The sequence below is a fragment of the Rhinichthys klamathensis genome, unplaced genomic scaffold (genome assembly GCF_029890125.1).
Source record: "Rhinichthys klamathensis goyatoka isolate OS25496 unplaced genomic scaffold, OSU_Roscu_1.1 h1tg000020l_1, whole genome shotgun sequence".
NCBI classification, from domain to species: Eukaryota; Metazoa; Chordata; class Actinopteri; order Cypriniformes; family Leuciscidae; genus Rhinichthys; species Rhinichthys klamathensis.
In genome coordinates, this window is record NW_026606571.1 from 1,923,853 (window position 1) to 1,951,039 (window position 27,187).

At 36.7% G+C, this 27,187-nt stretch overlaps 1 long non-coding RNA gene across 1 annotated transcript in view; it reads right to left on the reverse strand.

The window, feature by feature from the left end:
* LOC130074299 (uncharacterized) overlaps window positions 1-27,187 on the reverse strand; it is a 98,155-nt gene that overhangs the window by 54,873 nt on the left and 16,095 nt on the right. The window contains exon 3 of the long non-coding RNA XR_008804585.1: window positions 1,178-1,290. This is a non-coding gene — a long non-coding RNA (uncharacterized LOC130074299). The remainder of the gene's footprint in view (window positions 1-1,177; window positions 1,291-27,187) is intronic.

The following is a 27,187-nucleotide window of genomic DNA, read 5'->3' on the forward strand; positions in this document are numbered from 1 at the left end:
TATTAACAATGTTGACAGTTGCTAGAATATGATAGTTTCAAATAATCCAGTCATTTTCAATAATGGTTTAATGAAATGCTTTGCAAGTGGGCTAATTAAGTCAACCAGTCGCAGCCTATACATATGAGATTAATCAAATATATATAACAAACACAAATATTACAACAAAATCACAAAAGTGAACTTGGAGCAAGCTAAATGCTAGTCAGAATGTGCAAATCACGCTAAAAATATCCGTCCACAACAAAATAAAACACAAACAATGACTAAATAAACTAAAATAAATATTACAATAGTGTACTCTTTATAATGTTATTTCAGGATCTCAGCTTTCCACAACAAGAACAATTTCTGTTAACTAAATTTACTAAATCGAAATAATATTTTCGCCAAAAGACAAAAACTATCACTAAAGCAACTTAATTGAATACAAATGAATTCTAAAACAGCAGAAAGTCGACATATATTCAAGCTCCGACGATTCATTCTTACCATATAAAGTTGCATTTACGTCTCAGAATTGTTTTTTTTTTGGAGTGAGAAGCGGAACTAGTGGCAGATGAACAGGCACCTGGTGAACATTGAACGCTCCTGAGCTTTTAGGGCTTAATTAATCAAGGCCTCTGGGTATTATGACATGGCTGGTCTTCTCCGTGTGTGTGACTCAATTAAGTTGTTTCGTGAACCAGAGGTGTGACTTCAATATTGCTTAGAGTCACTGCTATCACACAAGCTGTGGTTAGCATCAACGCTTTGGGCCAACCGAGCCAATTGCAAACATAGTCTTGTCTTCATCTGCTTCACTGACAAAACACAGTAAGGCGAATGAAGGTACGCTACTTAACATGATGTACTTGAGTTCCAAAACCTGCTTCCTATTGACTAATCACCTGCAATCCAGCTTAGCTAGCCGCTATCTGTGCTGGTATAGTGTCAAGCCATACATTTATAAATCAAGACATTGTTTACCAGCATAAGTTGCATGAAAAACAAATGGCAACACCAGTACACTAGTACAAAACAAACTACAGATACAAGTCTACACTCAAAAATATGTCAAAAAGGGAGAAATGGAGCGGAAAACACGTTTTATGCTTACTGATATAACTATTTGTCAAGTAACTGGTCACTAAAGCAGTCATGAAAACTATGCATTATGGTACATCGTGACACTGACCTTCAACATCTATTGAGTGCTCCAGTTCGACTCGGTCCTGTGGGTCACTGTCTACTTGTCAAAGCTCAGCTTGCACGTTCACACCAGACTCTTACATAGCTGTCTGTTGAAGCCTGTAAGGACACAGAAAACAGTAATGGGTACATATTTTACTACCAAACCATAAACCAAACGCAAACAAAGATTTTGATGAACTTTTAAAAAACGCCTCCCCTTTGCCACTTACACAAATCAACATTCAGTTTGTGTCACGGTTTTTAATGCAGCTTTTTATACCAGTACTGTCAGTGGCTTGTATCGCTCACAGAATTTTATAAACACCACTGTTTCCGCAGCACAATAACTACTTTCATTTCATTGTAAAACCTGTCAAAACTCCAATTAGATATTTAGAGAGAAAAATACGACGTTCAATTTGCCCAAACAAACCACTCCGTAAGTTAATAAAAAGGCATCATCATCCATCTTGGGCTCTTATTAGATTGTGTATTTACGCATGCTATCCTTTCAAGAGAAACAAGGGTTTGTGGGTAAAACACAAGGGGAGTGTGTGCAGTCTCTGAAAAACAGTTTTCTTGAGAGTGAGTGATAAAATGGAAATAAATAGATTTATTTTGGCATCTCACATGTTAAATACCTTTTTTTTTCAGGTTCTTTCTGTCTTCATACACTTATCAATATAACCCTGATATCACATACCATATACAAGGAGTTATTTTTATAATACTGATGCAATTTAATAAGCTTTTTGTGTTAGATAAGGGTTAAAAACAACAGAATCAAAGGCTTTAAATTCCAAATTAAAGAACAGACTAATAACTAGACGATTTCTTTTTTAGACCAGATAAATACCCTAAAAACATAATAAATAAAAGTAATTATTGCAGCTGGTAATTACAATGCTAATTATATTGCTAATTAGCTTATTGTGATGTATACTGTGGATGGGGCCTTCACTACGCCTCGGATCACACAGGAACAAAGTCAAAACGGACTTCAGCCTAAATGATAAGAGCACTACTGACGACATTATGTTTGTTTTAATATTATCAACTGATTGCGTATTAACATTCAAATGTCCTATCGGCAACAATTTACAAGGTCCATGTGACCGTTGTAGAATGACATCATTATAAAGACTTTTGGTCTTACAGACTGAAGAGGTTGATTAGTTGGGTCCTCAAATCATTCCTTTCTAAAACCTTCTTGGAAGAGAGCCCGAATAGAGAATGAACTTGATTTAGAGTGCCAGGAAAGGGTGGATAGATTATAGTCTCTATATAATCTCCTGATCCTGGCGTCTGAGGTAAATGTAGACTCCGAAACATTTAACACACAAATACATGCTTGTACAAATTTAACAGGAGGACCTCAAACACAGACAGACATTATATTTATGCATACTAAACCTACTGTACTCATATACTGTCAAATCAATAGTATTACGTCAAACGTCCTATTAACACATATAAATATTACATGATATAACATTATTGATGTATTTCTCCCTCTCAAATTTCTGTCTGGAAAAAAAATATATTGAGCATAATGCAATGACGTACATTACAGTTCAAAAGTTTGGGGTCAGAGTAAAACTTTTTTGTTTAAAGATTTTTTTTATTTATTTAGCAAAGATGCATTAAATTGATCAAAAGCAACAGTAAAGACATTTATAATATTTCCAAAAATGCTGTTCTTTTGAACTTTTTATTTATCATCTTAAAACATGTATATATCACAGGTTTAAGTATCACAACTGTTTTCCATTATGTATAATAATATGAAATATTTAGGGATGCACGATATTGGATTTTGGCCGATATTCGATATGCCGATATTTTCAAACTAATTTTGCCCGATACCGATATATTTGTTTTGTTTTTAAAGTGCAAAAAGAGCTTATTAAAGCTTCTATTAAAGTTCTCAGTCAAGAGCAGTGAGTGATTTCCTCTGTGTTTTGTTGTTTTATTAACATTAACGGGATATTTCTCCCCAAAAAAATTTAATTGTCATCATTTACTCTCTCAAGTTTGAAAATAAAAGTTATTTGGAAGAATGTGGCTAACCAAACAGTTGCTGTACTCCAGTGACTTCCATAGTGTATTTAAGCACAAGAAAGAAATGAATACAGGTTTGGAACAACATTAGAGTGAGTAAATAATGACAGAATTTTTATTTCTGGGTCCAGTATCTCTTTAAGGACAAGTGGCAGCATATTATTACTGTCTCTTTAAGAACTGCACGCGACGCGTCTAATATACACGCATTTGACAAGCAGATTTTCTCTGTTTGCTTTCACTTTAGACATAACCAACTTTGTTTATGTAAACCTTGTGTGTATTTGACAGTATCAGCGCAATAAGACTCAAAAGATTAGTCCAGTATGCAGGCGCTGTGACAGGCTTTTAGTTCCTGTGAGCGTCGGGTGTAACGCGCCACGAAAAGCGCATTAGAACAGCGCATCAGCACGTGAATGACATGTTTAACTAGCAAGACTTTGACGCACATGCAAATAATGAACTTTTGTGAATTGCGGTGTCCCGTGAGTGTAACTCTACCTCTGCGTTTACATGTGATGTGATGTGAATGACGTATGCAGAGCGGGGGGGAGAAACATCTCCGAGTGTTGTTCTTTGCTCAGTTTTTAACTAAAAGGAAACGTTCAAATCGCTTAAAACAGACGCGATAGCTGATTCGAACGAGTGATGTTCGACCCGACGGCGGCATCCATCTTTGTAATGTAGGCTACAAAATCATGTTCAATATCCCAGCGCTGTCATCATCGTGTAAAGCCCGCCCCAACGTTTCTGATTGGTGCCGCAATTTCGGCGGATTGGAAATGAGCTTGTATGAGCTCTTTGCCAGACTAACTTTCAGAGCAAATCTAAATTTGCCGGAAGTTGTCTGGGTTTTCCCAGGCTAGAAGACTGCAGTAATGATGCTGAAAATTCAGCTTTGCCATCAAAGGAATAAATTACATTTTAAAATATATTCAAATACAAAAAAAATTGTTTTAAATTATAATAATGTTTCACAATATTAATGTTATTAGTGTATTTTTAGTAGTGTACACTGCTGCCTTGGTGAGCATGAGAAACTTTTTCAAAAACGTTTAAAACAATCTTACACTTAAAAGTGTTGAATATTGATTTTAACAAGGAAAAGCTTACTAATGTCCGTATTTAATAACACAATTAATTAAATATATATATCATAGGCGTCATTTACGGGGGGGACGGGTGGGACATGTCCCCACCACTTTTTGCCAGGGTCGATATTGTCCCCACCACTTTTGAAACATCTCGCGTCACGGATGTAACAATACAAATAAAACATCTCCAGTTAACTAGCAGCATTCGTTTCATTCATTTGTTAAATAAGACGCGATCTAGCGCTGAAATGTGTTGTCTTCACTCGGACGCGCGCTTCAATCCGTTGCAGAGATTCTATTCGTTCCAGAGAAATCACAATTCAAAATGCACACAAACGTGTCCCTGCTTCTCTGGGTTCTAATCCGAACTCGTATAGTTTTTTTTTCCCTCATCAAAACCGATAATGTTTATCAGTGATAAAGTATATCAAGATTCTTGATATACAACCACTGATAAACATTATCGGTTTTGATGAGGGGAAAAAACTATACCGAGTGCGGACTAGAACCCTCAACCCCCGACACGCTTGGCAAAAATTCTGCCACTGGACTATCACAATACATATGCAACGCAGGCGGATCTATGTATTTATTCACGTAAAAATTCTCGATTCTGACAACATTATATTAGATCTCATTTTACGACCAATTAAACCCAAAGTACCATCACATTTTTGGTCGGACATCATACATTTTTATTTATTTCAATCAGTAAGCTACAGGACATCGTCTTTCAAACCATGACCTGCGCGAAAGAGAAAAAAGAATGAATGCGTCATTGTACCCAGCACTTTTGAAAATGCCCTTCCGAATGCGTCTCTGTCCCCACCACATTTCAAACCAAACTGACGCCCATGATATATATATATATATATATAGCACGTTTTGTCAAAGAAAACGTTTAATTCTTGTTCCTGTAAATCCAGAAAGCAGAAACAAGGAAAAAAAATGAACAGTGACACAACAGGAACGCATATTGCATGTTTTGAGAGTGCAATGTTTGGCATAAAATATTCACTTCATAATGCTTGAAGACGGGATGACCTGTCGTGACACGAAATGTTTTTCACATTTTTTAAGCATGATCTCACAAACAAAACAAAAAAGAAAAGAAAAGAAGAAAGCACACACCCAAAAAAGGCACAAGAGAAACCAATCGTTCTTACTGATGCCTCGATATTAAATAATGAACGATGATTCATTTACGCATATGCTTGTTACTGTAAGTATGATTCACAGAGATTTACGCTGAATAAATTCTGTCATTGCATTGATCTGGATATTTATCTACAGATGAGGGGGGGTCAAGTACATATTGTGATATGAACTTCGGGGTATATGAAGGCCCTGGTATATGAAAGGAATAAAGTGTGTATGTTTGCATTGCCAGGTAACCGTCGTGTGTAGATCCGTGGTCACCTGTTAGACAGGAAAACCTTATCTAGGTTTTTCACTGTTCAATAAAACAATGAAACAATGTTTATTCTTTACAGAGGTTAACGAAAAGGAGTGGCAAAAAACAACCAAAAACTGGCATTTTAGTTCAATAAGGAAAGGGTTAGAAGCACACCCTCTGATAAGACCGATAAGATACTGCGTCAGGAATAACGAAAGTTAATGACGGAGTCTGTTCATCTCTCAAAATGAAAGAATGAATTTTTGGGGATATCTGCTGATCTGTGCACGCAAATAACAACCTGTGACTACAGCTGCATGGCGTAATCACAGCAATACAGGGAGGGAATATGTAACATGCCAACTTCTCATTATCAAATCCAAATTAATAATTTTCCTAACAATACACCACCTGTCTCCACCTGTGCAATTTTCGGCACATTGCGGAAAGAGAGAAATGCAGGTTTAAACACACTGGCACAGTAGTGCTGACATAAAAAGATCTGAACTGTTACGTAAAATCTCCCTCCATTTCCTTGTCTTCTATAAAACCACACCGCAACAACATTTCCAAAACTCAGGGTTAGGTCACAAGCATTCAAATCGTAGTATGAACTAGAAGAGCTGGATTTTTCCCCAAACCACACTTTTAATACCTGGTACCTCCCTGACTTACAATCATTTTTCCACGTCAAACATTTTATGAACATTCTCCAATGTTGATTGAGTTATTCATACCCATCGAACATCACAACGCAACAAACAAGTTGGTTTCAACTAAGTCTTTTCTGAACAGTGGATCTGAGGGGAGAAGGGATCAAGCTTTTTATTCTTGCTCCAGATGTAACGTGATCATTCATTCTTTTTATCTATTAATGATTTCAAAGGCTTCCAACCATTATTGCTTTTATTCTCTGGAATAAAACCCAGCTGCTCTCTTTGTAGTGAGACTGTGTGGGTGTATGTGCTTTTGGTGCTACATGGAGGGGGTTGGGAGGGAGAAGAAGAGAAAGAGGGAACACAAAAACGATGAATATCTCAATATCTTGTTTTTTCAACAAAAATATTCACATTTTACAATCTACAGCAAATTGCCAACGAGTGTTTTACAAGCTACCCAAGCGGTGAAACTAATTAGCGTGTAATCCTGACCAAGAGCCTAACAAACAAACTACATAAACAAGTTACGACAGTTTCCACAGAAGGCTTACAATTTGGTATTTGGATTTTAAAGCATTTTAAAGCATTAGAAGCACAAATCCCAAGTTTGATAAACTATTATCCAACATAAAATTTGCCTAGCCTGAAAATTAAGATCATACAACATTGGCATAAACCACTGAACAGCTGTTTTATGTAATTATTAACTCATTTTAATGACCAAAAATGCCATATAACGCTATGTTGTTTGCACGCAATCATTAAAGGATTTTTTTTTTTTCCTTTGTAACTTTCCTTAAAATGAAAATAACAAGTAAGATCACTTGGACCTTCTCTATAGCATGAAAAGTTTTTAAAAAAGTAGTAATTTGTACTCAAAATGTAGTGTTGACTGCATTTGACAAGCTCAAAAATGCAACTCTGTGATTTTTATTATATATTTTTATTTATGTTTAATTATTGTTTTTTAATTACATTTTTTTTATTCATTGTGTTTTTTTAATTGTTTTTATTTTAAAACAGGTAATGTTTATCGACACAAATTAAGTTTTTAAATCGCATTCAATTATGTCCCAAACTTTGGTAAAAAAAAAAATCTAAATTAATAGACAAATAAACAGGTAATATTAGCAACAATATGACTCACTGGGGATGACAATCAACCTTATAGGTTTTTTTGTGTGCGCGTGTATTTTGTACCTTATTTGCAGAAAGTGCATTTTAAAGTTTTGTAGATGTTTCAAACATTTTACCCAGAAAGACAAATGAGCCCAGAATGGGTGTGAATGTGCTTGTGGACTTGTTGATTACGCATGCGAGGAGTGCCGCTGTATTTTATTGGGAAATTTACACCCTTGGTGTGATTTATAGAAATCAGTAGTGCCCACAAAGCAGTAAAACTCTAATTGTTTCCTCCATTTTTAAAGTCTATCCTCCATTAAGGAATCGGTGAGAAATAAAGAGCTTTTTTAATCAACCCTCTCTTGCTGATGGGTTGACGTTTGAACAGTCTCGCCTACCTTACAATGCAAGCTTTTACTGCTGAAAACAATGAGGCTAAAATATTAGGACATCTCATAAGTGACTGGGGTTCTGCAACACTTAGCTCTTTTTCTCCACTCTTCAGCTATGACTTTCTAAACGTGTGCATCTACTGTACAGCTCATCTATATAATATGTACCATTTTATTTGGGTCATACTCTATTGTGTAAAATAAAGATGTTCGTCAGCTAATCCTGGTATCATTGGGAAACTTGTGACTCACTGTGTACTTCAAATCCATCTCTACCTATTTCTTCAAGGAAACTAAAGTCAAAATTTCATGGGAAGAAGTTACACCCAAAGCACCAGCAAATATTTAAACATAGAATTCAGTCTAGAAAACACATTAAATACATGGGCAAGAAATGGTAACCCAGTTCAAATGAATATCAGAAAACATGAATGAATAATTCAGTCGAACAACAAACGTAATTCTTAAATAGTTTTATAATTAGTGCAAATACGGTTTCGACCTCAAATAAAAAAAAATGGTTACAAAATGTACAAGTCAAAAGTGTATATATATATTAGTGCTGTCAAACGATTAAAATATTTAATCGCGATTAATCACATTAATGTCCTAGATAACTCGCGATTAATCGCAATTAATCACACATTTTTATCTATTCTAAATGTCTCTTCATTTCTTTTTATCCCATTCTTTAATGCTCTTATCAACATGGAAAAGTGGATCGGCTTGCTTTGTGCAAATGTTTTTTTATTGAAAACAACATTGACAATACTGTGTTCAATTTCACACTAACATTCTCACTTGGAGCAAATAATCTCTCACACAATGTAACACTGTCCATCAATAAAAGGGTGAAAGAAATACTGACGAGGTCCTGATATTGACGAGGGGGCGGAGAATTCGTATCAGCTGTGTGTGTGTGTGTGTGTGTGTGTGTGTGTGTGTGTGCTTGGCCATCATCAAGTTTCCATTCAGAATCTTATTGGCATCCATTTCGGCGTCTCGCGCTCGTCATCCACTCAAACCGTAACGTTAACCAACTATTTGGCCGGCTCGCAAGCCCAAACAAGTGTGTGCGGCGTGCCTGTTGTTTTGTTTCCGGTCTAGCTAGATCCGCTTGCGCTTTGGTCGACGAAGCAACAAAACGTCCTCGCGCGGCGCAAGCCATTGAAATGAATGGGTTTCATAGCGCAGCGCATACCGCGTCCTGTTGCAAAAGCATGTGAAAAAAACTACAAAGTTTGCTAGGCCAAAAAGACCGTTAATCGCGCAATAAAAAAATTAACGCCGTTAAAATGGGTTTGCGTTAACGCCGTTAATAACGCATTTAACTGACAGCCCTAATAATAACACTGTAATAAATGTATAATAACAGTGTAATGTATAATTACATTGTAATAAACATAATTACATTGTAAAAATGTATAACACTGTAATAAATGTATATATATATATATAGTCTTAAGTAATATAAAAAATAGTAAATAAAATTGGGGGAAAAATGTATGAATCAGACGTTAAACTTTACTTTCATACACATGCACAGCACACACTCATCTCTTACTTGCTCATATTACCAAGCCCAGGGATATAAGCATGATGGCTGCTCAAAAGCGCCATATCAATGTAGCTGTGATCTCCTTCATCCAGCAGAATCTGTCCTGCATTATAAAACACGTTAAAAGTGAGCATGAGCGAGTGAAAACGCCCTTCCCCTACACCACACTCCCAAACATGTTCTGATCCGGTCACCGCAGGATTCCACCTGGCCCACCTTTGCCCACCGGCTGGCAGTGCCACTGTAAATCCTGGAGCTCTAGCTGGAGCCTGGGCTTGAGTAATTAATAAAAGCTCCATTACATGCCTTGTGGCCGTTGTTTGCTATTTCAACACCCCATTTGTGCCACGATTACAGTCATTATCAGTCAGCGCCATTAATTCAGCCACCGATGCCGGAACTGCATACTAATAAATTGGGCTCTAAAATTTTGTACCTTTCAAGGAGTTGGTGCTGGAGTGGAGCCAGGAAGTGCCACTCCTGATTAGGAGTCTTCTGCTGACTCTGAAAGGCCCCTTTGAATAAAGGGCTGCTGCATCTTTGGAGATAGTTCACATTCCCCCCCCTTTGATTATTCCCTTCCCCTCCAAAATGAATCTTTATTAAGCTTAAATCCTAAATAAAATGAAATTAGCAGACTGCAAAATATTGCTTTCTTTTCTGCACATATTCCCTGGTGCCTCCATGCAAATTATAATGCTTATTTATGTAAATGAGGTGTCGTCTTTAATTAGTTTTGCTTGAAGGCATTAAAATACATGTATTCTTTCCCCAAAATATTATTTGTTTTGTTGCTCTCTTCAGTTGAGTTCAAAATGACTTATTATGCTGACTAAAAAGCTTTATTAATTTCAGCAGGGTTTTTTTTTCTCCCCTGACTTTCAGAGTATTATCTTCTCCTCCCACTGTGTGGGAGCAGCGCTTAGCGTTTAGCTTTTAGCTGTGTAATGGAGAGGTTTCCTCAGGCTCTCGCCGCTGTGAAGTGGATACAAGACTCTCTGAGTGTCCCTGCAGACAACAGACGGCCCTCTCATGGGTCAGCACGCTTATCCTTAACCTATACAGTGTTGTGTGTGAGCGCATATAAGTACACGTTATTATTCATTCAAAAAAATCTGTCATATACTAAGATATTCCATGCAACACATCACAGTTACAGAATCGAACCTGCATTAGCGCCACGGCTAAACTCGTTACGCTTGCACTAACCACTAGGCCACGGATCCCAATTGTGCCGTCTTATCACTACTCTGCCCCCTGATGACGTTGTCTATTTGCATGCGCTGTCTGCATTCTTTTAACCTCTAATTCATTAAAATAATTATGCAAATGAGGTAACGGCACAAACACAACCAAAAATGAGTGCTGAACACAATTTGCACACCACAATTCCTCATCTTGCAGGCCAGTTCGGGATGTTAGCTTAAGGAAGATGACTTAAATATGCAATCCGCAACGATACAGCAAGCGTAAACTGTATTATGGCTGGATGGCAAATAGGATGCAGGTTTTTGCGCTGAAAAGTGAATTTGCCCCTTGTCAAACTGCTAAGAATGACTTCCGTTGGCTCTATATGTTGCAGACACCCCCCCCCCACCCCCCATCCCCCCATTCACTTAATGAAAGCCGCATGCATGCATCGTGTCATCAATCAAATGCTAATACCAATGTAAATTCACATGCATTGTCAGCTCTCACCGCACGCCTCTAAACTGAGGTGCAATGACCTCTTAAACGACTTTCAGACAGCTTTTTGCCTTATTTTAATATTTGTTTAAAAGGATTTTCAGTGTTACAGTAAATCTCTCTCTTGACGCGGTTTTTATGCATTTGCAGTTGATTTACAACACAATGTTGAGTGGCTATCGAGCAGAAACCCGCCGTGAGTCACGGCCAAAAGGTGCCGGAACCGATGCAGTCAAACAGAAATACACGCTGTCATACACTCCGCTCAGCTGACACAAAAGGTTAAAAAGAAACATGAGCCGCGAACAACGTGCATTGGTCAATATCATATCAATATCCTTTGAGGCCTCAATGGAGTGAAATGACTGAAATGGCATTTTTTACGAAGTTAATACCCCTCAATACCCAATTCACACACATATAAACACAAGCACGCACAAACACACACAGCATGATTTATAGTAAGGAAGCTGAGGCCATTATAACGTTTTTATTATTACTGTTCTTTCAAGGCTAATGCTACAATAGATTTTTGCATGATTGATGCGTCCCAGTAAACATTAGGAAGATTCCATTAACTTAGCAGAGAGGAGCTAAATGGCGTCACTTTGATTATAGCTGCATTCCTTTCTATGCGTTTTGATTAAAAATAGAATATCAATATCACATTTTTTAAACGAATTCATGATGTTAGGATCTGACTTCAAAAAAAAAGAAAATAAATAAAGTCAAAACTCTTCTGGCAACTCATGCAACTGATTGTAATTGAGGTCACCATATAAATCATTAAGTTTCTGGATGTTACTTCTGAAACAATCCTGGGGTTAAATCATGACAGAAACGGTCCTTCCAGTAAATCAAGTGACTTTGAAGTTCTGGTCTGACATCTAATGTAGTACAGTTACTGTCATACACACTCTTAAAGGGACAGTTCACCCAAAAATGAAAATAAAATTCTCATTATTTACATTCTTTCTTTTTTCAATGGAACACAAAAAGTGAATTTCTGAAGAATATCCTTACAACTCTTTTCAATATAATATTCCAAGTCTTTAGAAGTTGAAGCTTTGTGTGTGATGAAAATAATGAGTATTCTCGCACAAAAAGTATTCTCGTCATTTGATAAACTTAAGGTCGAGCCACTGTAGTCACTTAAGGACTATTTGAACAATGTCCTTAATAACTTTTCTGGGCCGGAAAGTTTCAATTACAATAGAAGCCTATGGAGGAGTGAGACAGCTCTCAGATTTAATCAAAAGTATCTTAATTTGTGTTCCGAAGATGAACGAAAGTCTTACAGGGTTGGAACAACATGAGGGTGAGTAATTACTGACAGAATTTTCATTTTTGGGTGAACTAGCCCAAGTTTTTATTAATTGATAACCCTTAAAATCGCCATTAAACGTAAGTTGCGATAGTCTTTTCTTCCCTATTGCGATGATTGGATCGTTGTGGTTTGCTACTGCTGTGATCTCATTTGAGTGACAGGTCGTCCCGCCCTAGCACCGAAAAACACATCATCAGAGAAGAGAAGAGAGCCCGCTGCAAGTGAGAGGGGAAATTTTGATTAAAGATTACAAGGGCACATGAATAAAATAATAATGTGCATGGATAAATAATTTATAATGAATATTGCAAAATTCCATTACAAAAAAGAATTGTCAATTTTGATTTCATGGTGACTTTAATCCAGAGCTGAGCTGAACTCGAGAACTCGATTCATTGAAACATTTTGATTCAACAGAACAATGTGTTCACAAATCAGCTACTTTCATGAACGTGCTATAAGCAAAGCTCATAAATCTTGTCAATTTTAAGAGAAAAACAACTTTTTCCTGCAAAAATCTATCGAATAACTTCAGAACACTTGAAATATAGGGCATGAGTCAAATGGACCAGTTTTATGATACATTTTGATGCTTTTGAAAGCTTGAAACCCTGTATTTGTAACTTAAAAAGTTCAAACAAAAATGTTGTGTTACACAGAAACAAAAGAAAGTCATATGGGGTTTTAAAACAACCTTAGGGTAAAGTAAATGATGACAGAACTAATCCTTTAAACTAAACTAGCATTTCAGTCTGAAAGAACGTGGTAGCAATATGCTAAAACTTCAATCAGTAAAGAGGAAATTCCACTGTTGAAATTTTGAACTGTTGTCCTCCAGTTGTGCTAGTGCTGTTATCACAGCCCAGAGTCTCAACATCCATTTCACTCTCCCAACAAATCTGGGAGCAAAATGCTCCTGGCATGGACCTGATTGGCTAATTGATATCTTATGTGTGGCCCTCATGGGAACAGTGGCAGCGATGACCTGGATGAGCGCGGATCTGTCTTCCCTCTCTCTCTCTACGCCTGTTGGCCTTTGCAGGAAACGAGTTCACAGTGAGCAGTGTGGAGTAACACCCCTAACACCTTTTGCCAATTATTCACTGTGTGACCCACAACAGCGAGAACAAGAGATCCATCTCCCAATACGTGGTCATAAACATGCACGCCCTGCCTTAAAATTGTACACGTGTTTGTGTGTTTCTGCCTCTCATGCGATACACTGGTGCTTACGGAAAACTGAGCCAACTGATCTTTTGCCCAAAGTGCTAATTTGTGTCACAGCTGTGAGCGCAGAACTATTATTAACTGAAATGTAAACTAGAAGCTATGTCTCTCAACAACAAGATTCTGCAATAAAACCATGTTTTAAGGCTTGATCTGGCAAAAAACTCAGAGATATATTTATAGGTTCTTACAAGAGTATGGCATTTTTCCATTTTATTTTGTGGAAAAACAAATCGGAACAAAACACCTGGTCTTACCTTAGGCTTATCATAATAAAATAATACTAATAAAACTATGTGCGAGTCTAAGAAGTACGTACATTTTCCACAAAACGTATAAAATAAAAGTAGAAATAATCCAATGGTGATTTTACAAACTACAAAAGGATTATAAAACATTGTAAAATCACAAATTCATTGGTAATAAAAAGAGGTGCAATACAAATGAACACCAAACTTACATAAGGTACTCCAAAAAGTCTGAGAACACTAGAAAAATGCTTTTTCAAAAAAAGATTTTAACATAAATTAGCATAAAAATTTGAGGGGGACTTTAAAAATGTTGATTATTTAATTTGGTGGTTTCAAATATCTTTAAAAATGTCATTTATTTTAGGTTTAGGTTTTTAACTCTTTTTTTTACCTTACTGTATCTGGCTTGACAACTGCTCCGACTACATGTATTCAGTCTTTTATCTTTTTGTTGTGATTTAGCTAGAAAAACAAGTCCTGCAGGAAACTGTAAGTTTTAAGTGTTATGTTCAGAATTCAGTATGGTTTATAAATAAAAACATCTCTGTGCGTGTAGGAATGTGCATCAAATTAAAGGTGCGTCCAATGAAAGGGCAGAAAAGGATCTGGAATGTGCACTTTTAAATCCATTTTCAGCCCATTTTCAAGAGTCTGTCGACATGAAATGCTGAAAATGAAAGCCAAAACAGAGATCGAGGGTTTATTTCATGTGGGCTGCATGGTTAGGCAGCACTATTGGATGTGAAATGTTATCTCTGAAACCTCATGTTTCAAAGCCTGCAGGGCCCATCTCCCCTTGCCGAATACACGGACACGCAAGAAACGCTTTCTGTCCCAGAATTTCACAAATGTCCAGTTGAATCCTCATCACTTGTTTGTGCGCACTGAGGCCAATCAATTTAGATGAGAGAATTAAATAAATGAAGTCAGTTCAGGTCACGCCAGGAAAGGCCCATGTAATCCACTGTTTTTTTTTTTCCTTCAACAACACTTTCTGACATGACAGATATAATTATTCTAATAAAACTGTGCCTGAGACAAACACTGCTATATTCCCTAGGTACACAGCAAAGTTAGGATGCATGCCAGGTTTTTTTTCCCCTGTTGTCACCGCTGGCTAAATACGTCAGCTCAGCTGTGACACTAATTAAAAAAATATATATATATCTTGACATACTCACAATTTGCTTAAGAAACGGCAATTGTGATATTTTGTGATTTTAAATTGCCAGTTCACCCAAAAATTAACATTCTCTGTCATCATTTACTAACCCTCATGTTGCTCCAAACCTGTATGACAGAGGATCTATAAATTGTATTTACTTTGATTTTATTTGGGTGAACTGAGCGCCACCAAATGGAATTTGAACAATAGTGACTGTTGTCAAACAGGCTGTTGACATTAGTCAGTAAACAGAGAGTCCCACCCAAAACTCATGCCATTAGTTAAATTTCATTGCGTGGGATAGGTTGAGATGCTCAAACGTAGTAATATTTGAATATGTACATATGTAAGGGAAATCATCAACCTACAAATATTTTATAGTTAGTTAACCGGGACAAGAGGAAGAATTTTTAATTATCAATATATTACAAAATATCCATGTACAGTCATTTATCACTGTGTAATTTTAGAATACAGTTGTGTGTCAGTCAAATTTCAAGCAGCAGGAAGGATAAAGATATTTGATAACCGCACGCCTTTCATCTTTCTAGAAATCCCTGAGTTGCCACACCTTGGCGTTTATACTTTAAACATCCCCTTATAGGTCCAAACTGCACTGCATGGAATCTGATACACCTACAGAGGGAAATAAAAATAGAGAAAAGTGAACTCCAGGCTAAATTTTAAAAGGAATGGAATATCACGCTCTTTGATGACAAAGTAAAAACAAAAGACTAGGATATGTCCTGAAGCACGCTGAACATGAATCCACACAGAGACATCTCCAACAGTCTTCAACGAGTCTCTTTTAACACTTTCCTTTTCCCTTTACTGTTACGACGACAATCGACTGTCTTTTTGCAAACAAGTGCATCAACCAAGGATGTACTCATTTCCCATTAGTCTGTGAAGCCCACAGTGCAGAGATGGGCAAATTCAGAGATTAAAATGGTATTTTAAAGGTGGGAGAGCTCTAAAATTGGTGGAGATTCTGGTGTGCAAGGCAAGAAAAGACAAAATAGCATAATTACCTAGGTTGCATAGTCAGTTGGTATTACATTACTATATTGAAGGTTAAAATGAACTGGTTTGCCAACAAACACTTAAATTACACACAAGGACGTTTTTATAATAATAAAGTTATAATACTTAAAACTTAATTACATAATTATGTTTCTACTCCAATTCAGGTTTTTTTTTTATTAATATAAACATTTAAATAGTGGCTGTCATAAAAACTTGACAGATTTATTCAAACACATAACATTTTGAAGAACAGTAAAAATATAATGAATATGTAATATGGTGCATATATTTAACAAAACGCTCATATTTTCATATTTCTAGCTGACTAATGAGTTTGTGTTCACTGAATGGCTTTTCTGAGGTAAATGTAATAGTACGTTTTATTGACGTCTTTCAGCGATTGAAACACTGATTGTTTGATTACAAAAATGATATTTCGGTAACTTGTACTGAATATTTCAACATACCTTCTGATGTTCATTCATGTTTATTTCGTGATGTAACTAGTAGTAAAGCGGAAGAAATGACCAGTTGACGTGCGCTTCGCGTCGGCGCTTCGCTTGAGGTGGCAACAGCGATCTGTCACAAGTCACGACACATTAAAGAGCGCCAAAACGGTATTTATTGTTTGAATTTCATAATAAAATAAACAGAAATCTCAGACTTTGTTTCCTATCAAAAGTAACAAAGCACAAAAGCTTATTGCGATTTATTCGATGGGAGATGCGCTACAATGTTCTGTTCATTCATCAACTGAAACCAGCATAAACTGAAATAAACGATTCTTGGGATTAAAAATCAATATCGGTTCATAAAAAAAATGATATAGGCTACTGCCATTATTATTTTTTTTTATTTAATAAATGACCCAATGTAACCTCTGGGTAAGCTCAATGATAATTGTGTCGTTTCCTTTTATTTGTGGTGGGCGCACAAGAGAGGAAATGAATGGTGCAAACTCTTACCACTCATTCATGGAAAAAAAAACGAAAAAGAAAAAAAAACAGAGCTTTCCTAGCCACAACAATTTGATAGAAAACAAAACGCCTGTCGGGCTGGCGAGTGAGAAGCGTGCTAGTTCTGGAATGGCCTGTGAAAAGTCATAAAAATATTTTCCTTTTTATTTAATGTCGCCCATAACTCATTGCAAGGAAAAGCTAATCAATAGCACCTTAATGAAAACTTGAGCCATATTTTATTTTGCTGCAGAGAAGGCAGGGATCAGCATTTGTTGCCTTGTTGTGTGCTGGGTCTGGCCCCGGGGCTGTTAGACAGATGTCACGCTCGCAGATACCTTAAATATTTGCTGCCTTCTCCTAGAAATGCTTTATCAACATGCCAAGCAGAAGGAGTGAGAATTTCTATGCAGAGAGCGCCATTAGAAAAACAACAGCCACAACAGTGAGTCTATATTTCATCATTTCAGCTCCGTCATTGCCACAGTCAGTGATTTAATATGTGAGAGGAAGGAAGAGTGAAAGGTTATGACTTCTACACTTTAAAATATTCCACCTACATTGAATCCCACAAACCCTTTTGTTTCATCCCAAATCAGCATAAATGCCAATATCTCTCATATCTAATATATATTCATGGCTCAAAGCCATTCACCTCACATTTAGCAGGAAAAAAAGCATCTACATGCAGCCAAGATCCCATATGCTTCCCTTTTCTTTCCATGTGGCAATAAACACAATAACACATGCGATTATCACAAATTATAAGACATACTGCATTTGCTCAAATCAAACAAATAAGCAGACCAAAGCTCTACTTTGCCAGTAAATATGGATGATTGACATATAGAATCCCCATTTGACAATATGAAAATATTAAAGAAATTTTTTTTTTTAAGAATTAGGCTATAGATCATTTCCCACAAAACAAAACACCTTCCATACTACTGTTGACCTTCTCAGAACTTTCCTCTAAAGTAATCAAATCACAAATTTTCACATTACACTGTAAAAAATTATTCAAAAAAGAAAATATGCTGAAAAATAGGCAATTATTTATCTAATTATTGTAGTTTTTGTTTAACTACTCTGAAGTTTTAACAACTTTAAAGGAACAAAAGTATTGCATGATGATTTACACAGCAAACCAACTAAAATAATACTATTTTTATATCAAATAGCCCTACTCTGGAAAAGGTTTTGCCATTCACCACTTCCCAGCATGCACTGGGACATGAATTATTAATATGGCTGCATTGTTTGACCGTTTGCTGGTTTTGACTTGAAAAAACATGAAATGAATCTCATAATATCGAGCCATTTAAAACTATTTTTATTATTATTAGCAAGAACAGGTGGTGTACATACAAAGACTAGACAAAACACACATACATACAAAGTACATTAACAAACAAATAATATAATATAGGCTAAAATGCCAGTTTCAGTTGGGAGAATTTTGGGGTAGTCAGTTTTTTAAACAGATTTTCCTTTTTATAACCATTTAAATAGAGGGAAAATTGCATTGGAGTTGATTAAACTTCAAAAAACTACACAAATCAAGTAAATGAATTCAACTGCACTGCAAATTATTTCCTTCATTGTGCATGGTCTCGTACTTGCAAAGCTACAAAAAAAAATCTTGATCCCTCAAAAATATTTGACAGCATCCACACAGAACAATGACGATCAGCTCATTTGTTGAGACTGAGACAACAATTTTTCATCAAAGGGGAAAATAATAACTCAAAGGTCAAGTCATAAAAAAAACAATATCAGGCCTGTCTCAACGCTCTGTGCAAGAGTCGCATTATGTTAACCAAAAGAGAGCTCTCTCAACACGAAGAGATAAACGAACTGTGGAAGGTGTGCCAAAGTCCCTTCTCATCGTATCAGTAGACGGCACGAGTACCTCTGTGTAACTGTGTCCCGTTATGTGTAACCCTGAGATCCCACCTGAATTTCGAACAGCAAATGTATCAAATTTATATCCTCGGAACGGTACCTGAGAGATTACGAAGCAATGCGCTAATATGGTACTTTATTCTTTTCTTTCATTTAAATCATCAGCACCATTTAGAAGTAGTTTTCTTTCAAAATGAGTAACCCATTCATGCAGCGCGGGCCTGCGGAGAACTGTCCAACAGTGAGACGTCATTTGCATAGATTTGCATTGTCAGGATGCAATGAGGGAGGGAGAGCTGACAAGCCAGTGACTGCTCTGTGATGCTAAAAGAGCTGACATGCTCTCCTAAACGTCAACCCCATCCCAAACACACACACACACGAGCGAGTGGAGAACTCATCAACCAGCGAGAGAAGTGGCATTACAAAATGTTTAATGTAAGTAAACAGATGTCTGTTCGTATTGTGAAAGAGAGAATCCGTTTTCAGTACTTGTGAAAATGCTAGTTAATTATCCGCTACATTTATAAGGGCACTGTGCCTGTAAAATCATAAAAAAACAAATGATTGCAAAACTGACATAATGTCCATGTGGCTCTGTTTAGGCCATCTCGTCCAAACTAATCATATATTTTCACATATATTCACACCTCATATTGCTACTTTCACTTAACTATTTTCTTATATGCTACACATCCTATACTGAATAAAAAATAAATAAATAATTTAGTGCATTGTGAAGTATTTCTTTTTATATTTGTTATGCATTAACCTCAAAATGTCATGTAATTTAATGTATTTTTGATGTAAGAAAATAGATTAGTCAGGGCAAGTTGGCTCATGTTTTAAATGCATTTCAATAATTGCAATATTTATTGGCCAGAATAAATCAATTGAAATTAATTAACAAGAATTGTTTTGCATTTCATAATAATTTTTATTTTTAATTTTGACTGAACAGCAAAATAGACTGTTTAATAGCAGTTTCTATTGTGACAACTTACTCCATATAGTGTGACAATCTCCTCCGCTAAAGGTCACAAAAGGTCAATGTATCCAACATGAGAGAGACAAGACATCATTTATGCCGAGTTCAGATTACACCTACACATTATCAGGCTGATTTTGGCACAATCCGTTTGACGTAGGTTGTCGTGGTGATTCGTAAATGACAATGGGCCTCATTCATGAAACACGAGCATACCATTTTTTTGTGTCAATTGTTCACAAAGCCATTCTGATGTGAATTTTAGATTCATGAAAATTTTGTATTTTCAAAATTTTAGTTGGTATGAAAGAAATGTACACCTGCTCCCTAACACTTGTAAATATTGTGTAAAACATTTGAATGTTCTGTGTTCATTTGTTTATTCTGTGTTCACTGAAGACATTTTGATGCACAATGTTAGGGAAGGGAGGAAGATTCCACAGCGTTCCTGGACACTGAATTCGCGTAGATGTAATTCATAGGCGGGGATTATGCTAATTGTGAATGAGCATGCATGTGCGCCCTACTGGAATGTATTAACGTTCACACGTTTAACCATCAAATCTGATGTTTAGAATCCGTTTGTGAATCCAAAGGAGAGTTTTCGGGAAAACTCGAGAGTTTTTGGTCTGTTTTTCACGCAAATTACTCTGAATTTACTCATAGATTTACAAAAGTTTCATGAATGAGGCCCAATGGGCGTCGCAAGAATTGATCGTTTTATCTTGTATAATGTGTCAGTGGACTCTTCACGTTGTCCCGACAGAAAGACTAGCATGTTTTATATTCGGACGGGTTCCGACACATCTGTGACATTGACCAATAAGAGCACAGAGGCTCTTCCGTAAGAAGCTTTCAAACATGGCGAAACGAAAGAGAGATGATAATATCGGTGCTGCTAGGTGGAATTCTTTCTTATTTTGGGTTTTTTCTGATGACAATAAAGCCTGTACAAAATACGCCGCTTCAGTTAGCATTGTTCGTTTACGCTCGTTTCCGGAAATCAGACGCTAGTTCCGCCCTTTCAATGACATCACGCACATTGTTAAAGATGGCAAGCAATGATTGGTCAGGAAGAAGCGTGTAGTCTGACAAGTTTCTTGTCCACGACAGGACAAGAATTTAGGAGTCAAAATCGCATTAATCTGACACAGTGGCTTTAGTAACAGACAAAAATATACTCTAGTCTGAACCAAGCATTAATGTTCAATAACTTGTTTGTATTCAAACTAAAATGAAAAACTAGCCTGAAAAATATTCATGGTCTTGCTTATATTCTTAATAAAAATATGAGGTCACACTTTATTTTGATAGTTCACGTTTTACATTCTACTAACGATAGCATGAGTGCATAAAAATAGCGGATAAAATGTATGCTCCCCAACAGACATTCTACTGACTATAAGTAACTTTGCAACTACGTGTCAATTAACTCTCGTTAGATTAATAGTAGACTGGTTAGGGTTAGAGGAATAAGTTGACGTGTACTTGCAAAGTTACTTATAGTCAGTAGAATGTCTGTTGGGGAAGCATCAAAATAAAGTGCTAGCAGATATTAAGCAGAACGTCTACTAGTGACTGCTAGTTGACATGTAGTTCCAAAGTTACTTATAGTAAGTAGAATGTCTAAAATGGACTATAAAAATAAAGTGTTACCAAATATAAAATTATGAAGTGGTCAAAGTTAACACAAATTAACAACAATGATCCTTTAACTGGCTTCTATATATAAATCCGATAAACTATAACATTCTACGGATAAAAACACCACGTTAAACTAAGAAACAATTATTCAGAATTTAAAGACAGATACCTGAAAAATAAAGTGCCAAATACTCACACATCCAGAAAAGAGTCCAAAAACAACATCCATGTGCTTGAATGTCCCAGTTGGCACTGATAGTTCAATTATTGGGATGTGAAAGTTACATCAAACCAGAAGCTAACTAAAAAAAAAAAGGGTTGCCCTTAAAAAGTGTGAGAAGTCAAAAATGGTCTGGTCAGATGAGACCAAGAGTTTGAAAATGAGAGAATATCTCAACTTTAAAGTTTTTTTATGCACAAATATAATGCAAGAAAACCTCACCTAACACCAAACCTGCAATGTACTGGAGTTACAGCAGAGACTGAGATGACTGAGAACAATGGATATTGCAAAATACAACAGAAGCTGTTTCAGTCTGCTAAAAAATTTACGCTTGGGAGAACGTTCATATTTCAACAGGACAATGATATCAGACGCAAGGGCAAAGTAACACTGAAATGATTCAAGAACAGAACGGTGTATGACCTTAAATAGTTCAGTCAAAGAGTTTTTGAGTTTCAGTGCTCTAAAATAAAAAAGCATCAGAGAGAAAGAATGTGGAATGTGGGATTTGTAATTCAGTAAAATGAGATAATTGGTTAAGGTCTGATTATTGAATGCAGGCATTTAGTGTGACTGACCATTGATATTCAAATAGATTGTCAAGCCAAAATATCACAGCAGTGCCCCCTTTAACACTAAAGCCCTGCCCTGGAGGAGCTCGGCCAGAGGTCTGTACTGTAACGTATGATTGCGGAGCACAAAAAGAATGATGTTTTGTTTTCTCTGTTTCTCCGTCTCTCTGCCAGTTTTTGCTCTAGAGGCAGCTCCTGTTTATGCACATCCCTCGGGCCATTTGTTTGTAGCACTTCCTGGTCCCGGAGTGGCATGCATAATGCAGGAATGAAAATGTTAACAGTGGCAAATAAAATCGGCAAGGTGCCCCCACAAATCAGGGCAGTTTAGGAGCACATTTAATCATCCGTGCATAGGGAGGCGCTGAAATTTATTGTGGCATTTCTGAGAAGATCAGGACCCCATTTTTCCAGGGCCTTCTCGAGCCATTCGCCTTCGTCCCCCTCCCATTGGATTCACATCGAGAGAGATCTTCTGCACTCACTCAACCAAAGGTGCAAAATTTATGTCGCTCTTTGTAAATGTATATGTGGTTGCTCTTTTGTGTTCTATATTAAAGCAATAAGCCGCGTGAATCCGTGCATTAGGGGTGTTCTAGATGCCTGTATCTGTGGTAAAAACACTGTAATGCATAGCCTTGAGTGGCTTAACGCTTTATTTAAAAACGGCAGCAACAGCAAAACTATAAAAAACACAAACGTTTAACAAATAACTAATTGTATTACTATTAATCAACAGAATACATTTTTCTTTCACCAAGTTTTTAATTATCCTAACTGCAATTTACGGTTGCATTGAATATTAACATGATTAATATTCAATGAGTGGTCAACATGGAAATGAATAGTAATATTAAATTCATTATAAAATCATATTTTAGTAAAAGATATCATTGAAAATATTTGTAAAAAGTTATAAAAATAACTAAATATATAAAAAAAAGAATAATATTAAAATTAGATGAAAAAGCTCAACTTAAACTACTTAAATTAAAATTAGACATCTGGCCTTGGCAAATAACAGAAATGCTAAAATAAATAATAATATGATGAAATAAATAAATACAAATAAATTACAATTAGTTACAAATGACCATAACAAAATTACTATAATTTAAAACTAATATAAAAATATATTTTAAAAAAGCTCATTCAAAACATTTAATAAATAATATAATAGTATATATATATGACACTAATAATAAATAAATAAAAATTATAAAATATTATTAAAATAAACCTGTTTTGTTCCGAACAAATGCAATCAAGGTTTTCAGTCAAAATATTGTTAAAGTCCACAAAGTGCTTGATGTAAAAACAGAGAATCTGTAACATGATCAAGGCTCCATATTTCTAGTGCAACTGAAACTGAAGACACACAAGTTGCAGCACCATATGGTGGTGTCAGGAAAATAAATGGTTTAAAAAATTCATGTGCGGAGCACACGAGCGATCACAGAAATACCAACACAAGGCGCCTCATGCTTAACCCTGCTAATCAGGACCTAAGGGGGAGTTTGTGGAGAGATACGGCAGCGCTGCTCTAACTGAATTGAAGACCACTTTGGCATTTGGACGGAAGGACCGGCAGCTGTCTCCAGATCTACGGACAGCGGCGCTCGTAGCGATACAATCGCCAGCGCCTTTCAGCACTTCCTGTGCAAGAGACAGGCTAATCAAATGAGTCGAGGCAAGAGCTTCCCAAGCTTTCACTCCAGCGTCCCAAGCCCACCCTCAACCAACATTAAGTCCATCCTCCCTCCCCCCTCATTTCTTATTGTCTACCCCCGAGGTGCACTTGGTGTGGCTCGAGTCATCACTGTTCAAGTGTGTAGACCATGCAGGGACACAAGCTGGTGGCAAGGTTACAGTCAGGAAGACGAGGGACACTCGTATTCTGCCAAGCCGGCAAAAAACTTGAAGAGGGCTTGGAGTGAGAAGATGCGCTCTGCTGACAAGGCAGCCGTCACCTCACTGCAAGTGGAAAGACTGATGCGCCCGGACAGCGCTGGAGAGCTGCGCACATAGAGGGGGTCAGTACAGGAAATACAGCTGCCCCCCTATGGGACCAACCAGTCAAACAACCACTGTTAATGCCATGGAATCGGCTTTACATCAATGTCACATGGGAAAATATTGGCAAAACAAATGATCTCTGCTGGAAAGGGATGGTCACATTATGTAGATGTTGATGAAATGCAGTGGGGCCAAAAAGCCTGAGACCACTAGTGAAAATGCTTCTATTTTGCACATATTTTAGTATTAATAGCAAATCTGACTTTTTTGTACAATGGAGTGCAGAAATAGTGCAGAATTTCATATTCTAAAATAAAAATAAATTGTTTCAATTTTGTCTTTTGAATCCCACTGAATGATCAAACCATTGTTTATGTTCCACCAAAACAAGTGTATATTTTCAGCAAATCACAAAGTTGTTTTTTTAAGTTGGATTCAATTCAAAGAGAAGGAAACTTTAACTATTCTCCTACAAAACACTGGACCAAATCTATGTGACTGTGACTTAAGCACTATAGCAGCTACAAGACCCAGTCAATTTATGCTCTCCCAGTTTCCAGCTTGTAATGTTTAGTAATGACCACAAACCATGCATTCACTTCCATTATTGTGTCATCATCTAAGCTATTTTAAGAATGTGGAAGCTTATTGGACTTTTTAATAAGACAAATTAGTGGCATGATGTGACGATTAAGTAAAGGCCCCAGAGCTGCGGCAGTAAGGAGGCCCTGACTGTACATGTGGACAAGAATATTTCAAGTTCAATTACAAAGAATAACTAACTACCGGTAACAATATCCAGCTTCACTTCAAAGCTGCATACCGTAACAAAATGATGTGTTGATTATTTTCCCAGTAAAATATTGCTGCCTTTTATTATTAAACAATAAATTATATAATTTATACACTTATAAACAATGTATATGTATTGTGACAGAACGGCTGCCTCCCCCTTATTATCATCGCCAGACCGTCACTTAAATCGCTGCCCTTCGTCAGGGTCCCGACTGGAGTGGATGTGAGAGAGAGAGGAGGGGCGCTGTAACAACCAGGACTGGCGGCACCTGAATGGAGCCTCGTCACAGGACTGTTAAATGTAGAGCTCACCTCTCCTCAAGAGACTGGTCTCTTTTCCCCATGCATGCACGGGTGTCCTCGCAGGTCCAGGAGAGGAGAGAGTCCAAGCCGTGAGTCGCCTGACCCGTATGCCTGTGCAGGGATGCACGCGTCCCCACCATCAGGCTGAGAGAAGCCGTGGCCCCCCCTGCCCCGGGCCACCTCCTTTACCTGGACCAACCCATTTGAGCACTACCTTCCCTGCACGTGCCCCAGCACAACAAGGACTTTAATCCTCATTGACCCTTTATGGACAATTTAGGTGTATTTTTATGTTAATAAATGCCTCTCCAAGGCTTGACGCCACACCCACTGTTTCTGTTGTTTACATCTCAGATAGATAGATAGATAGATAGATAGATAGATAGATAGATAGATAGATAGATAGATAGATAGATAGATAGATAGATAGATAGATAGATAGATAGATAGATAGATAGATAGATAGATAGATAGATAGATAGATAGATAGATAGATAGATAGATAGATAGATAGATAGATAGATAGATAGATAGATAGATAGATAGATAGATAGATAGATAGATAGATAGATAGATAGATAGATAGATAGATAGATAGATAGATAGATAGATAGATAGATAGATAGATAGATAGATAGATAGATAGATAGATAGATAGATAGATAGATAGATAGATAGAACACACCATTCAAAAGTTCGAAATCAATACGTTTGTTTTTTTAAGGAAATTATAATTATGCAGCAAGGATGTACTGTAGTATTACATCGATCAAAAGTGACAGTAAAGACATTTATAATGTTTCAAAAGATTTCTATTTTAAATAAATCCTGTTCTTTTGAACGTTCTATTCCTAAAAGAATCCTGAAAAAAAAAATGCGGTTTACACAAAAATATTAAGATAATAATCTTTCACAGTATACCTATACAAATGAACAAATATTGATTATGATAAATACATTTATACCTGTCCTCAATATCTGTAATAATTGTAATACAATATTAGCTCGTACTGACTGTTCTCAGCCAGAACAGACTACCTCTGATGATTTATTTGACTGCTATTCGTGACAGACATCTGAAGAGAACCACAGTAAACATTAACTACTACAGCAACTAATCTTGTCCCAAAATCACATAGTTCAGCATTAGACACGTTGATGAGAAAGCCATGAAAATTCCATGGCAAGACTTAAAAATTTGTTACAGAGGACATATAACTAAACCACATCCCTCTAATCTCAGGCAGCACTCCATTATATTAAAGTGATTTCATACTGGTAATCATAACAGAACACTCACAGTCATAACAAACACGTAAACATACAATGGCGTCTTCAACAACTCTCATCATTCATGTTGGACAGCACCACAAAATTTAAAGCATTTCACAGTAAACGATAAAAGGCACTTCAAAAGATGTTAAAAGAGTGTGTTCGGCACGCCATCAGTGTGATTGTCTTACTGATGGGCTGCCCCTCTCATCTCCCACCCCAATGTCCCATGACTTATAAAAATCACTGGGTTTTAAACAATGCTTAGCTGTTTACTGAGCGCATCAGGACAAACAAGGAAAAGAGGATGGGCGCAACGGGGAAAAATGAGTGTCCTAAGTTGCTCCACTATTGCCATAAATCACATCTGGTTTAT